The sequence below is a fragment of the Leptopilina heterotoma genome, unplaced genomic scaffold (assembly GCF_015476425.1).
Source record: "Leptopilina heterotoma isolate Lh14 unplaced genomic scaffold, ASM1547642v1 Lhet_214, whole genome shotgun sequence".
Classification (NCBI taxonomy): Eukaryota; Metazoa; Arthropoda; class Insecta; order Hymenoptera; family Figitidae; genus Leptopilina; species Leptopilina heterotoma.
The window spans coordinates 473,245-488,477 of record NW_025110932.1 but is presented as its reverse complement, the minus strand read 5'-3'; the positions used below and the strand labels follow the sequence as shown (position 1 = coordinate 488,477).

The 15,233-nt window shown below is 28.7% G+C and overlaps 2 protein-coding genes across 2 annotated transcripts in view; one reads left to right on the top strand and one right to left on the bottom strand.

Annotated features, from left to right (window-relative positions):
- LOC122501751 (semaphorin-2A) overlaps positions 1-15,233 on the top strand; it is a 335,557-nt gene that overhangs the window by 5,819 nt on the left and 314,505 nt on the right. The gene's annotated exons all lie outside the window — the stretch shown is intronic.
- LOC122501755 (trypsin-like) overlaps positions 1-15,233 on the bottom strand; it is a 162,490-nt gene that overhangs the window by 42,802 nt on the left and 104,455 nt on the right. The window contains exon 3 of the mRNA XM_043611474.1: positions 4,108-4,154. The gene's annotated coding sequence lies outside the window, so the exon portion shown is untranslated. The remainder of the gene's footprint in view (positions 1-4,107; positions 4,155-15,233) is intronic.

Sequence of the window (15,233 nt, the reverse complement as noted above, 5' to 3'; positions counted from 1 at the left end):
GGGCCAACCATCGTCGCCATTAGACGGCCGCCGTTATCATCTGTATGGTTGGCCCAACCTCTGGCACAAGAAGTTGGACCAACCTTGTATAAGTTGGCCCAACTATGGGCCAACCAAAAAATCGCACCTGGGCAATATCGATTTCGATTTTTGTACGATTCAAGAATATCAGACCCACGAAAAAAGTTTTTTATCAAAGCATAAAAACTGCAAAGCAGTTTATGAGTACATACAAAATGGTTTTTATGTATAAAATTACTCCAAAAGTAAAAATATTAATAAACTATTCAGTAAGAAAATAATATTTTAATTACTTCTCCTTCTCTGTAAACATAAATTGTTTGAAAACACAAGTGTGAGCAGTGCGGCGGGAGCGGGCGCGGGCGTATTCCCGCGCGCTCGAGAGTTTGCGAATCAGTTAATTCCCGCGCGTCGTCAGAAAAATATGCATAACTTCTGTAATTTTAGAGGTTACTCACTTTTTTTTTTTTTAATTTACTCGTTAGAGTTTTACGCATCACATGAGTATAGTTTGATTTTTTTCCGACATTGAGAACATACTTTAAATCGCAATTGTTTAAAATAATTGTTAATAACAATTAGAAATTTTTATTATACAGCAATTTTTTCAGTTGCACTTTAAACTACAGACTTTTAGCTTTAATTTCCAAAAAAAAAATTGAAATTATCTTCATTTGTTTCGGAGTAATAATGAAAAGAATAAAAAGTAACCTAAAAGTTTAACACCTGATAACTTTCAAAATAAATAAAATTTTTGAAAAATATTTTAGCGGGTAAAAGTTTACTCATATATCTATCAAAAACCATAGATAACTTTAAATTCGGGGACAAAAATTTTTCAAGTGGCCGGTTTCACTTATTTTGACCCTGATATAATATAAAAATATTAATTTTTGAATTTTTATATTTCGATATTATTTTATTATTATTGTTGCTGCTAAACTATTTTTTTATTTATTATCGTGTATTAGTGTCAATAATTACTATATTGAATCATCAAAAGCAAGTCCACAAGTCACTGATAATAAAAATTTTGATCTCAACTAGTTTCATTAGCATAGTGGTTAGGGCGTTAGTCTCGTAGTCCGTAGGTCGTAGGTTCGATTCCCGCGTGCGTTAGATTTTATTTACTTCTTAGGTTTGCGTTTATTCCGATTTTTCTGCGTTGTATTCGTATAAGTATGCAATTTAATGATTATATATACTGTAAAATAATTTAATTAACAAATTTCTAATTTTTTTATAATTTTTAATGTATATATTAGAGGAATATATATTAATCTCTACATATACTAACATTATTTATGAATTCGCCTTTGGTCATCATTTAATAATTGAAAAAAATAATAATTAATTAAAACTAATACTTATTATTAATAATTTAGGTTATTTCTTTAGCAAATATTATAAACTAATCGAAATTATAATAAAGTATATAAATAAACTGGTCATAACTAGGCTCCCAAGTTAGGACCAGGCTAGAATCGCATCACCAGCCATTGTTGGTCCAACCTACACTGCCAACCTAGGACCAAGCTATTAACAGGGCAAAATAGGTAGGACCTGGCTAGGACCAATTTTCATTTTCCACACGGGCAACAGAAACCAGTCGCGGAAAAGAACTAATATATTTTCATATTTATTGAAGCATTCAAATATTGCATAACTTTATAAAGCAGAGAGAAGGCTTTTAACGCAGAAGTATAGAATAATTTTTATGGAAAAAAAATTTTTATTTTTTTTTGCAAGAATAGAAGTAAAAGTCGTTATACCTTGGATATTTGAATAGAATTCTGTGAGCTTTTGTTAAATTTTTCGATTACGTAAAAATATATATTTTTTTAAAAAAATGGGTGATTTTTTTTTCTTTCAAAAAAAAAAAAAAAAGAAAGAAAGAAAAACGGGAAAACATATATGTGCTTTTCTGGAAAAATAATTATTCACTGTCAAATTTTATGCTTCATGGAATTTTTGCGAACTTTGCTATAAAGTGACCTGGGGGTTTCGTTGGCGAGACGTAATAAAGAGCTTCATAATTTAAAGTGAACTGTCCAGATAAGACTTTTATAAATTGTTTTAGTTGGCAGTGTGGTCAGCATTATCGTGTCATCGGTGGGATTACGAATGCAGCCTCGGTTCTTGTATTTGACCACACATAACGTAGTCTTTATTGTTTAGGGGGTGTTATTTTGGAGAAGAAATCCAATGAAAAAATAAAACAACAGGAAATTAATACATTTAAAATAACTTTTTCCAAAATAAGTAGTAAAGACATGTTTTGGTCAGACGTTATATCCTATTTTTCGTGTTTTTCTAAATTAAGTAGTAAAAACAAGATTCAGTCAGACTTAATTTCATATTTTTCGTATTTTTCCAAGTTAAGTAGGTAGTAAAGACATGTTTTGGTCAGACGCTATATCCTAATATTGATATTTTTTTGAATTAAGTAATAAAAATAAATTTTAGTCAGACTTCATTTACTGTTTTTCATATTTTTCCAAAATAAGTAGAAAAAACAAGATTTAGTCAGACATAATTCCACATTTTTTTAAGTTAAATAGTAAAACTTTTTGGAAAAAACTAGTTCCATGAAATTTTTAATTAAAAGTATGAAAAATTAAGATTTTCAAAGATTTTAATTTGAAACCTTTACAAAATTCAATTACATATTTCTAAAACTTTACGCTGTAATGCTTTTAATATTCAATTATAATCTAAAATTTTAACTCAAATACATTTTTAAATCAATGTTTATGAGAAAATTCTACTAGAATTCAATTATTTAAATATAAAATTGAAAATTGAACAATTAATTGAATAATTGCATCTTTCTTAAAATTGAATTCTCATAATGAATTTCTTTTATAAATTAAATAACTGTTTTTTTTTGACGAATTTTAATAAAATATTTAAGAATTTTTTCGTGGAATTATATCATAGAATTTACGAACTTTTCACCTTTTTTTTAATAAAATTACGTACGTTACGGACCTTTTTTTAAAAAACGGGCATTTACGGACTTTAAGCAAAGTTACGGACTTCTACGGTATTTACGGACCTAGTTTGAGTCCTTTTTTTAATTCACATGGAAATCTTGTTATTAAAAAATTTACTGAAGGTGGATAAATTGATTTATTTGGCAAAGTATGTAATACTAAATAAGAAATGTTTTAGGTGAAATTTTTTCGAATCGTGGATGTTCGGGATAAAAAAGAAGCAATAAAAGAATTTCGTATCAAAAATATCCGCTAAGGAAGAAAACGGGATGATCGAGCGCTTAAATATGTAATACCAAACCGACTTTCCCGGCATTCTGTGATACGGCGATACATTTTTTAGAATTTTACTATTCCACGTTGATGGTATTTTTATTGGACGAGAAAAGAAGAGCCGTTTGGCTGGAGAGAACCATTTCGCATCATTCTGATGTTTCGTAATGCCGATCTAGTCAAATCTTTTCTTCCCTCTCTCTTTCTCTTTCTCTCTCCTCCATAGAGCAAAACGCCTTTTCCATGACTCGTTTTTATTTGATCGCCCTCTTTATGTTTTATTGAGCAGCTTCTCATCATGTTATTTTTTTATTCTCACTACATGACATCTGTATTCTTGAATTCTCCCCTCTTCACGCATAAAGAGAAAGAAAATTGTCAATCTAAATTAATAGACTGTTTTATAATAGAAATATTATGCACTGCGTATGAATTCAACTTTAAAAAATTGCAAAGTTTTTATTCGCAAGTATAAATAATAATAGATTTGATAGAAACATATGATTTAAGTTCCTTGGAGAGAAAATGTATTTCATCTCTATATTTAGAGATTATTAATTATTAATATTTAATGTAGAAATTAATATAATAGTCTCGATGGAACTAGCAGAAATTAGTTAAATCCCTTAGAGGGAAACTGCTTTCTAATCTCTAAACTAATTCAGAAGTGTAAATTAATAAAATAGATTTGATATAACTAACAGAAATTATTTTCAATCTTCAGGTGCCAACAGTGCCAAGTTTTAGTGATTATCTTTTCACATCAGTTTAACAGAAGACGTATGACTTTCGCACTAAACTCGCTTGATCAACTTACCTTCATGGAGGTGCTACTATGCTTTCGTCCTCTGCGCAGCTTACCTCCTAAAACATTAAGTAGTAGTTTTTAAAAATTTTAAAAATTTTGTAAAAAGAAAATTTTGTAGGTCTCAATACTTAATTCAGAAATAGAATTTAAATAGAAATCATTGAACGAAAAAAAATATTTACATTACATGTTTTGTTTAATACCTATTTATCGTTATAACTTTTAAAAAAGTAAAATCCTATTTTTTCGTATTTTTCTAAATTAAGTAGTAAAAATCAATTTTAGTCAGACTTTATTTCCTACTTTTTTATTTTTCTAAAATAAGTAGAAAAAACAAGATTTAGTCAGACATAATCTCATATTTTTCTAAGTTAAAAAGTAAAACGTTTTGAAGAAAACTAGTTCCATAGAATTTTTAATTAATAGTATGAAAAATTCAGATTTTCAAAGATTTTATAAAACCTTTACAAAATTTCAATTATTCGTAAATTCTTCAATTCTTTTATTCTTCAAATATTTATTAAACAATAGAAAAAAATTCAATTAAACTTATTCAAAAAAATTAATTTCGAAATTCAATTATTTCTAAAAATTCATTTTAAAATAAATTATTTTTATTAGAAAATTCTACCAGAATTCAATTATTTAATTAGGTATACAAAAATAAATAATTTATTGAATAATTGAATATTTGTTAAAATTGAATTCTCATGAAGATTATCAACAAATTTTTAAATAATTGAATTCTTTCAACGAATTTTAATATAATTTTTAAGAATAATTACATTTTTCGAGAAATTCGATTAAAATTGTATTAAAAATAATTGAAATTCTGCGATGAATTTTATTATTAATGAAAATAATTGAATTCTTCTAAAGAATTTTATTATTTTTTTTGCACAATATTTAATTTTTGCGAAGAATATTATTACTCTTAAAAATAATTAAATTTCTGCAATAATTTGTAACTTTTTCAAAATTAAATTTTTTTTCGTGTGTTTAACTAAAATAATTCTTCTATGAATGCATTATTTTTGATAATTATGAAAATAATTTAATCCCTATAAAAACTTTAATATTTATGAAAATAATTGAACTTCTGCGAAATTTTTGTTATTTCATGAAAATAATTAAAGGTTTTGGTAGATTTTTATTAATTTTTTTTTTACATGATTGAATTCTTTTGGAAAATTTTATTAAAAAAGTAGATATTGAAAATGGATTGAATTGAGGAAAACTTTTGAAAATAATTGAAATTTTGTCGAAGAATTTTATTAAAATTTTTGAGAATAATTGGATCTCTGAGAAGAATTTTATTATTTTTAAAGATAATTGAATTTCTGCATTCACTTGTTATTTCTCTAAAGTTCTCCAAATAATATCGTAAAATTTATGAACTTTTCGTCCTTTTTTAATATAATTACAGACTTTACGGACCTTTCTTCAAAAAATTGACTTTTACGTAATTTCAAGAAAATTTACGGACCTTTACGAGATTTACGGACCTAGCTCGAGTCCTGTCACTAATATTACAAATAGTTTAGTTTACTTCATAGTTTCCTTTTATATATTAAAAATGATTTTAATGACTATATTATAACAATAAAAGTTAAAGAAAATTTTTAAATTTTCGAAAAAACCATTTTTCTAAAAATTCCAATCTGTTTGTTTAATCCCTTGACAGTTAAATGAACAAGCATCTGGTGTCGTAAAACTACTGAATTCTATGTGCAAATAAAACTTCACGATCGGTGCGAACCTTATGAAAGTTTTAGGAGAGGGAGGTTGAAATAAGAAGTAGAAGAAGAATAAGAAGAAGAAGAAGAAGAAGAAGAAAAGGAGAAAAAGGTTCGAAGAGAAAGCTGCGTGCAGACTGCGCTTTCGTTTCTTTACTTCCGCCGGAAAAGCGTGTTTCCGTGGCGAGCTACGTGTCTCTCAGACTTTTCTCAATTGCTATTTTTCCTCTTGCCTCTCGTTTCTTTCTTCCCTTCCTGAATTGTAACGTTGATTACGAATCGGGGGATGATAAGTATCGTAATTGACAATTTTCCCTCAAAATAATGAAACTATCAGGATAATAAATTTAATTCGAAAACATTAATTATAAACCCATTGCAAAAAAAAAACAATAACTAATTTTTTATTTTCGATAGTAAGTTCTTAATTACTGTTATTTTCGTTCTGATTGAACGTCTTGTTTTTCTCATTTTTTTTAAATTTAAAAAATACTTTTCTGTAGATAAGGTGCTTTGAGAAAAATTTCGAGACTTATTAAAAAAAATGAGTCTCAAAATTTTTCTAAGCTCATTTTTAAAGTTTCTAGTTTTGGATCTCCCTGACTTGTTCAAGATTGTCGCCCTAAATAGAGTAAGGGTTTATTCGTGACGTGCCCTCGGGTCTCAGGTGTGGCGACCACATGATGCGTACACATTCAGGCAGTTAAGATTTTATCTTCCTCTCTTCGTAAACTGAAGAAACTAAGCCCTCGTAGTTCTAAGTTACTCCATATCTCCAAAAAAGCTCAATTTCTCTTTAGGACCCAGAGGCTCTGATTCTTATCAATTCTAGCGTGACCTTCTTGACATTTTCCGAGAAAACTAAATAACAGATTTTTTTTAAGTTTATTGTGGTAGTTGAAACAGTCAAATCGATTTGATTTTCGAATCCTTTCATTCAAAAGCAGTTTAAATATTTTATTTTATTAAATTTTATTAAATTTTATTTAATCTAATTTAATCAAATTTATTACATACGTAAAAATATTGAATTACGGAAAAAATATTAAAATATTAAATACGGAATTTTTCCCACTTTAGACAGTTTAAATATTTTATTTTATTAAATTTTATTCAATATAATTTAATAAAATTTATTCCATATATGTAAAAATATTGAATATTTAATTTCAGTCGTGGATTTGAAAAAGTTTGGATTTTTTTCATACTTTAGACAGTTTAAATATTACGATTCATGATCATTTGCTCCAGAATGACGCCATCGATTATGATTACCATGGTCGTTGCCCCTTTCAGAAGAATGGTATGATGATAAATTTTGCGGATGTTACCAGAAAATTCCACCTTGGACTCTTATTTCCTAGGGATCATTCTTACAAAAAATTGTTCGTTGAATTGGATATAAGATACTTTTGTTCTTATCTAATTGGCCTTAATTATGATTATAATAACTGATTAGTGGAATTAAAGGACAATGCGATCACTGCTTTGTATTTTATGTAGAACTAGCTAATGATACGCGTGCTATCGGGCGGAACGTGAATTTAAATTTATTATTAGTATTACTATGCAAATTACAAAATTTCTAATTTTCAGATATGAATTTTTGAATAGTTTCAGATTCAAACTTTAAAAAATTCAAATATTAATTAATTTACTAATTAATTACTCTTGTTTATTAATTTCAAAAAATTTAATAAATTTCTTCGCAAGAATTCAATTATTTTTTTAAATAGTAAAATCTTTGCAAAAACATAAAAATTTCACTAAAGAATTCAATTTTCTTTCTTAATTCGGTACAAAATTTTTTTTAAGAATTCAATTATTTTCTATAATTTTAATGAAATTCAATAATTAAATGTTCAATTTCAATTATTAACAAACACGATTATTTAAAAAATTTTAAAGAAAGTGTTCATAAAATTCAATTACATAATTTTTTTTCATAATATTAAATTATACTTTATAAATTTATAATAGTTTCAAAATTATTAATTAAAAATTATTAAAGAAACTCTATTATTTAAAAAAAAATTCAAAGAATTTATTCAAAAAGAATTTAATTAGAGTTTTCAAACATTTTAACTAAATTCTTCGGAAGAATTCAATTATTTTCCTAAATAATAAAATTCCTCGAAGGAATTCTATTATTATCAAATTTTTTGATAAAATTCTTTTCAACAATTCGAAGATTTTTAGTACTACATTAATTTTTAAATTGAAAATGTTAAAAAAGAAAAACTGACATATTCATGATTGGCTAAATTAAGCATTTTTTTGTATTATTTAAAATACATTCTTAATTATACAAAACGTGATAGATTTTTTTCTAAAGTCTAAAGATGATTTGATATCAATCAACTGATCGTAGAGACGCCAGGTTACAAATTAAAATATGTACAGACAAAAAGAAAGAATAATTGTACCGAAAAATATAAATTTCCTTTCTTCGGCTCTATATCTGTTCTCATTGAAACAATGTGTGTTAAGAAATTATGACAAGAGGAGAATTTTAATCAAAATTATATTCCAACTTTTGTTAACTTCTATGAGTCTGGTTAGGTGGTTTTATAAATTCCCTGGGAAAATCCTGAAGACTTACGCGGTTCCTTTGTTTTCCTACTGCGGTTGAAACAGTCGCAACTGTATAACCGGCTTTCAAGTTCTCTCTTCTAATCTCTACCTGAAAATGGCTTCTTATTCATATCAGCATTCTGAACAGAAAATACACACAAGATAGTTTCTATTTTACCTGAAAACTTTTCTATTCAAATCTCCACTTAAATATTTCCTGAAAAAAAAATTCTTTTTTGATTTACATCAATGTCTACATCATTTAAACATTATTTTAAAGTAAAGAATAAAGAGTTTCTTCTTTTTTTTATATTAACACCAATGAGCTTTTGGGGGACGTGATCCTTATTTTGATACAGTCGGCAGACGACAGCAGGTTCTCTTTTGTCTCCATAGTATTTTGCTCGTATTTTATTGCTTCCGTTCCCGAAACCGTTTTCTCGGTGTGAATGCGAATAAAAAGCTTGGGAAAAAAGTAGATGAAATCGAGGTCGCTAGAGAGAGATACTGGGAATTTGTTCCTTTTTTTAAAAACTATTACTTAAGCTAGCTTTGAAAAATACTTTATCTTCTCTTTTTTTTATACATACCACGCTTTCAGTTTGTTCTTTCTTTGAGGCAAAAATTTACACGCAAAATTAAATTCTCCTGTGTTGTATGTTATTTTCTCTTTTAACTCGATTTAGCTGTTTTCTTGACGTGTTCAATCTTTCAAAATGCATTTCAATTTTTCTTTAAGAAAAAACGTCATGCTACTTTTATACACACACAGTGAGAGAGAGAGAGAGAGAGAGAGAGAGAGAGAGAGAGAGAGAGAGAGAGAGAGAGAGAGAGAGAGAGAGAGAGAGAGAGAGAGAGAGAGAGAGAGAGAGTAGTATTTCTATTTGTAGTCATTGAAAATAGTTTAGTAATAAAAGAAAGAAAATGAATGTTTTTAAAGGTAAATAACCATCTCAGAATTGAGAGCGAGAGAGAGAGGGATTTCTCTGGTACACAAGCTTTGCAACGGCAATAAAGTCACTGCTCGTGAAATATCGGTGATCAAACTGTTATTCGATAAGTTACTGTTGCGCCATAAAGAATCAATTTGTGTGCTATAAAGAATAAAGTGATCCTGTCTAACACTTGCATCAGGAGTTGATATAGGTCATCTGACTGTGGTTTCTCTTCAAGACACATAAACCATTTTTCTTTCTCCATATCTGACAAAGAGATTTTATAAACAAGATGCGATTTATTCTGGTACAAAACTGATAAACAAGAATATTTTGCCTACGTTTATATTTCAACAAGAGAAGATGAAATATCTTTAAATCGATCTCAAAATTTGGCAGTGGAAATGTCTTTAATTATTACTGCCCTGCTCAGCACAATTTTTATTTACAAATACGGACTTTACGGACAAAAAATATTATTTTCTAGAATTTTTTTCTAACATTCTTCTTTAAATCAATAACTTTTTATAATTTTTAAAAAATTCATATCCTATTTTTCGTATTTTTCTAAATTAAGTAGTAAAAACAGGATTTAATCAGACGTGTCATATCCTATTTTTCGATTTTTTTAAAAATAAGTAGTAAAGACATGTTTTGGTCAGACTTTATATCCTATTTTTTGTATTTTTCTAAATTAAGTAGTAAAAGTAAATTTTAGTCAGACTTAATTTTTATTTCTCATATTTTTCTAAATTAAGTAGTAAAAGTAAATTTTAGTCAGACTTAATTTTTATTTCTCATATTTTTCTAAAATAAGTAGGAAAAGCATGTTTTGGTCAGATGTTATATTCTATTATTAATATTTTTCTAAATTAAGTAGTAAAAATTAATTTTGGTCAGACTTTATTTATTATTCACGGAAATAATTGAATCGCCGTAAAAATTTTATTATTTTTGAAAATAATTAAAATTTTGTTCGAGAATTTTATTAACATTTTTTAAAATAATTGAATTTCGGAGAAGAATTTAATTATTTCTAAAGATAATTGCAATTTTGACGAGAATTTAAAAAAAATTTTAAACATAATTAAATTGCAGCGAAGAATTTTATTACTTTTGAAAATAATTGAATTTCTGGAATCATTCTTTGTATTTTCTCTAAAATTATCCAAATTTTATCGTACAATTTACGAACTTTTCATCATTTTTGTATCGAATTACGAACTTTACGGACTTTTACGGGATTTACGGACCTAGTTCGAGCCCTGTCTGAACTGTTTAAATATATTACGCTTCAATATTTTTGTAGTATCTTTACTTTACTTTATTATTTAAAAAAATGTTCCGTCGAAAATGCAGTAGCGCCATAAAAAAATGTTAAAAAATATCTGCCAGGAAAAGTATTTTCTCTAAAGAGAAATAGGGGCTGAGGATTTTTTTTCAATACACAATGTTATTGACGCGTGAAGGATTCAATTTTATCCATGCGAGAACGTATATATTTTCCGATACATTAGGCAACTAAGTATGGTCTAATACTTAACGACTTGGTAATAATTCTCCATTTTGCCGTTCCTTTAGGAAACATTCTTTGACAGGTGAAACCACGAAAAAGAAGAGGCAAGAAATAGCATGGTGTGGGAAGGGTAATTACTCAGGAAGACGAGGTTGAAAAAGTGAAGAATAAAAGTATTGAGAATAGGTTTGCCAACGAAAAGAAAATTTCAAACTGGCGAATAAGTTTTCTAAAACGGTAAATTCATGCAAGTAGTAAATTTTCTAAATTGAGATAATACACTTCAAACATTTCAAAACTCAATTATTTTAAAGACTATTTTTTAATTCTCCTTAAAGTGCCTTTAAGGGAATTTTCTTAATACTATACAAAGATGTAAACGAATGTTTGTAATTTAAAAATTTTAATTAATTACAATTAGTTAATTATTCTAATTATAATCATGGTGATTTTCATGTTAATATTTGTCTGTTAGTCACTGATGATATATTTAAGCTCTACTATAGAATTAGACAAGTAATTAGCTCCTGTAAATTTATACAAATATTGATACCCATTGATTTCCCACCCCTGATTTATGTAAATTCTATCAGTACCGTTAATTTCTCTGATGTATGATAATGTGAATTAATTATGCAATTGGTAATTCAATCTCGTTCTTATCCATAATTGTCAGTGCCTGGAATTGGTTAATACCAATATTTTGGGAATGTATTATTGATTTTATACTCATCAAAGAAAGTGGTCTTCTTTTTAAACATAACTTCCCTATTAGCCTGTAAGCTTGCCGCAAGTTTACATTATTAATTTAATTTTGTTCAATTGGAGACAATTATTCATCAAAATAATTCTTAGGAAGCAGAAATAGTAATTATTAACAATAAAAATAAGAGAAGAAAGAATATTTAAATTGTTTAGATAAGTGTTTTGCAAAAGTGATAAATGAAAGTGATGTATAAGTGGTTGGCTGCGAATGCTAATTGGAACAGTGAGTTAGGGTGTCAAGCTGAAAAGAACATTAATCAAAAAGACTTGAAACTTAATTTACTGAATGATTTTCTTTCCTTTCTGTTTGACACGAACTAAGATGATTGAGTACCATTTCATGATGTTTGCAAAAAAATACAACTTTTCAAAGTGGCATTTTTGTTTATAATCATCGTGTATTGATTTATCTGGTTTTTTAATAGGTGAAGCTTAGTTGTAATGCGAAAAATTGGCCTCTTTAAAAATTTGTTTGGCAAAAGAATTTATTTCATTATTTTAACATTTATAAAAAATTTAGTAATAGCAACAAGAGTTGTTACACTTTTTCTGTATCAGGTAAGAAGAGACATCCTTTAAATATTTTTTAATCTAAAAAATACGTAATTGCAAAATAAATAGCAATTTTTTTATAAACTAAAACCAACATGTATAATTGAGATTTTTCCACTTAAAAATAAAAGTCTTTGACTGAGCTACTCAAGCGGACGAGCTTTCCAATTTTCATTTACCTTGATTTGATTTTTTATAAAAAGTAAAAATTGTTACTTAAGATAGAGAGAAATTCAATTTAAAAGCTAAGTACTTGTGCATATATAAATATATATATTCAATCCCGTTCTTAAACAGAGAAAGCTGTTCCCGTAGAATCATGGAGAAGCGTAAAGCGTTTATTTCTCTAACCTCGAGACTGTGTCTGCCCTCAAGGGAGATTCAGAGAATTTCTCGATATATATTCCTTCGTAACCGACAACTACCTGCATTTGGCTTGGTCTTTCGTTGAGAACAGAGAAAGAAAATCATCTTCCTCCTTTTACGCCCTTCTTTTTTTATAGGTTCAGAGCTGTTTTATTTTCTCTTAAATAGAACACAAGAGAGAGAGAGAGAGAAAAAATGCTTCCACTGAAGTTAGTAGAGGAGAACTTGGAGTGAGGTACACCATTTGAAATTGAAGGTAAATTAATGATCGGAGTCGGGCACTCGTAGTAATTACTGATCCCATAGGTACGGGAATTTAGCGTTAGACTTCTCTCTAATTTCTCATACACATCCCTTCGGTTGGGAAACTTGGTAGTTTGCAAGGATGGGCCGTGTACGCTCCTCCAGGAAGAGTTGGCGACTACGACGACGAAGGCGAATGGTGGCTTAGGGTGGAACAAGTTCCACTTCTGAAACCCCCAAGTAGCTGAGTTATTGGCGACGCAACTACCACTTTCGAGAAACCTACTATCTTCCCATAAGTAAGACATAACGTCAGATGCAAGACAAGCACCTCCCTCGATGAACAGCCTCTAGCTACTACCAACTAAGCTGTCTACTCATCATCCGCTCTGTTTAACATATTTGAGCAAATGTCAAATAAATTTAACTTTGCTGATCTGCAATGATAATCAACATTTCTCATAAAACCAAAGATCGCATAACTATTTGGAAAAAGCTATCTGGGATCCGACAGAAAAAAAAACCAAGAAAGAAAATTACTCAATCAACTATGTAAATAAACAAACAAGGGATTTGGAGAAAATTGCTGTTGATACTGAAATAGTTCTGTTTTAATAATGCATTATTCCAATATAATGATTTATTGCCGAAATGCATGAGTAAGTTACAACGTGATCGATTACAGTCAAAGGTCGATTGGATGCTGCCACTCCCTGGTACTGTGGAAGAGTAGGTCGAGCAGGCGCTTTATTTGTTTCTGTCGATACGAAAAGGTGAATGCGGAATCTTGTATTCGACATCCCCGGAGTTTCCCAGATTAATTTTTTATCCCAGGATGAAGGGGAAACCAATTTAAAACTACTCTTCAAGATGAATTAAGTTACTAAACTTTTGAAGATATAAGAATTCACGTCTACTCTAATACAACGGCAAATTGTTTTTAAGGTAAATTCAACTCAACAATATAAGAATATTCAGATTATACGAAAAAAATAGTTTCTTAAAAAAAGGATCAAAAATAAACATGTAAAATCAAAAGTGAAATTATACTTTTGGAAATTCTAAATTAAATTCTGCTTGGAATTTGATAAATATAATTCATGAAAAGAACTCCACAGTTTTTCTATGGATATCAAAAATTAAAAAACGTTACGTTTTTTTGTCTCATTTTGATATCCGTAAAAAAACTGTGTCTTTAATTAATTTGATTCCTAAAGAATGACGGCAAATGATTTTATTATTTACGAGCCTTTGTAAATGAGGATTAACTCCGAGAACCCAGGTAATATTTTCTTTCTCCCTTCATCGCATGGAAGACTGTAGATAAAAGTATGAATCTTGAAACGTTACTCAGGCGGAATTTGTCAGGATCAAGACTAAACAGAATTTAGCAAATGATTAAAAATTCCAAACATGTGAAATCCCCTATAACAATCAAAATAGTTTGGTCCAGAAGGTTCAGGTCCACTTTAGAGAAAGCTGAAACATTTTTGTTGAAAATTGCTGAAAACAGTTGTTTGAGTGAAGTTAATGGAAAAAGGAGCCACGCTCTAAATCTAGTTCGTCGATGCCGATCTAAATCGAATGCAGTATGTATCCTATAAAAGAGAACATAATGATAGAACTCTCTCAGTGCTATTGGTAAAAGGGTGCGCGATTTCAAGTACATTTATCTTCCCACTGACATGCTGCTGAATATGGTCCTGCCAACTCCTTTTTTGGTTCCGACATCGTACCAGCTTCCGCGTTGATGGAATACGTGCGTCGACTGCGTCTACACCTTTTTCCTTTTCTATTTCCGCTTTTTCTTCTCGCTCCCCAAACCACAGTCTATCTCAAGTACACATTTCCGGTTATAGCTTACATTTATCCTCAGCTGAAACTTTTTCACGAAAACAATAAATATGACGTTACTTGAACATTTTTATTATTTTCCGTTTACCTTGTGTTTCATTTATTAGAGTTTTCCCTATATAGTCGCCGCACAATAATCGTATTCGCGAAGAGCTTAATTTCATCCCTTAATTACCATGTCGTAACTTCTCCCAAACCGTATAACTAAGAGGTATTCTCAAGAGACTAAATTCAAATGGAAGTTTTCCTGTGCCATTTAAATGGTATGTAGGATTGAAAACGTAGAAGTGTTGAATGTATGTATATATCTGTAAGAAGAATTTACTTACTTATCTCATGCGGAGAATTAAAATCTGAATATATTTTATGGGCTGAAATTAATTACAACGATTATTGAAATAAATGATTAGCGAAAATTTTTAGAGAATACTAATTCAGATTAAGGGGGGGGGTACATTTCAGGTAATAGATAGTATTTCCAATGAATTGTTTATTATAAACAAATTTTTGGGAAAGCCTTTTTTTGCTTTACAACTACTGTAACATTAAAGAGATAATTGAAAATCTATGTGTTATAGTGGGAGAAAAGAAAAC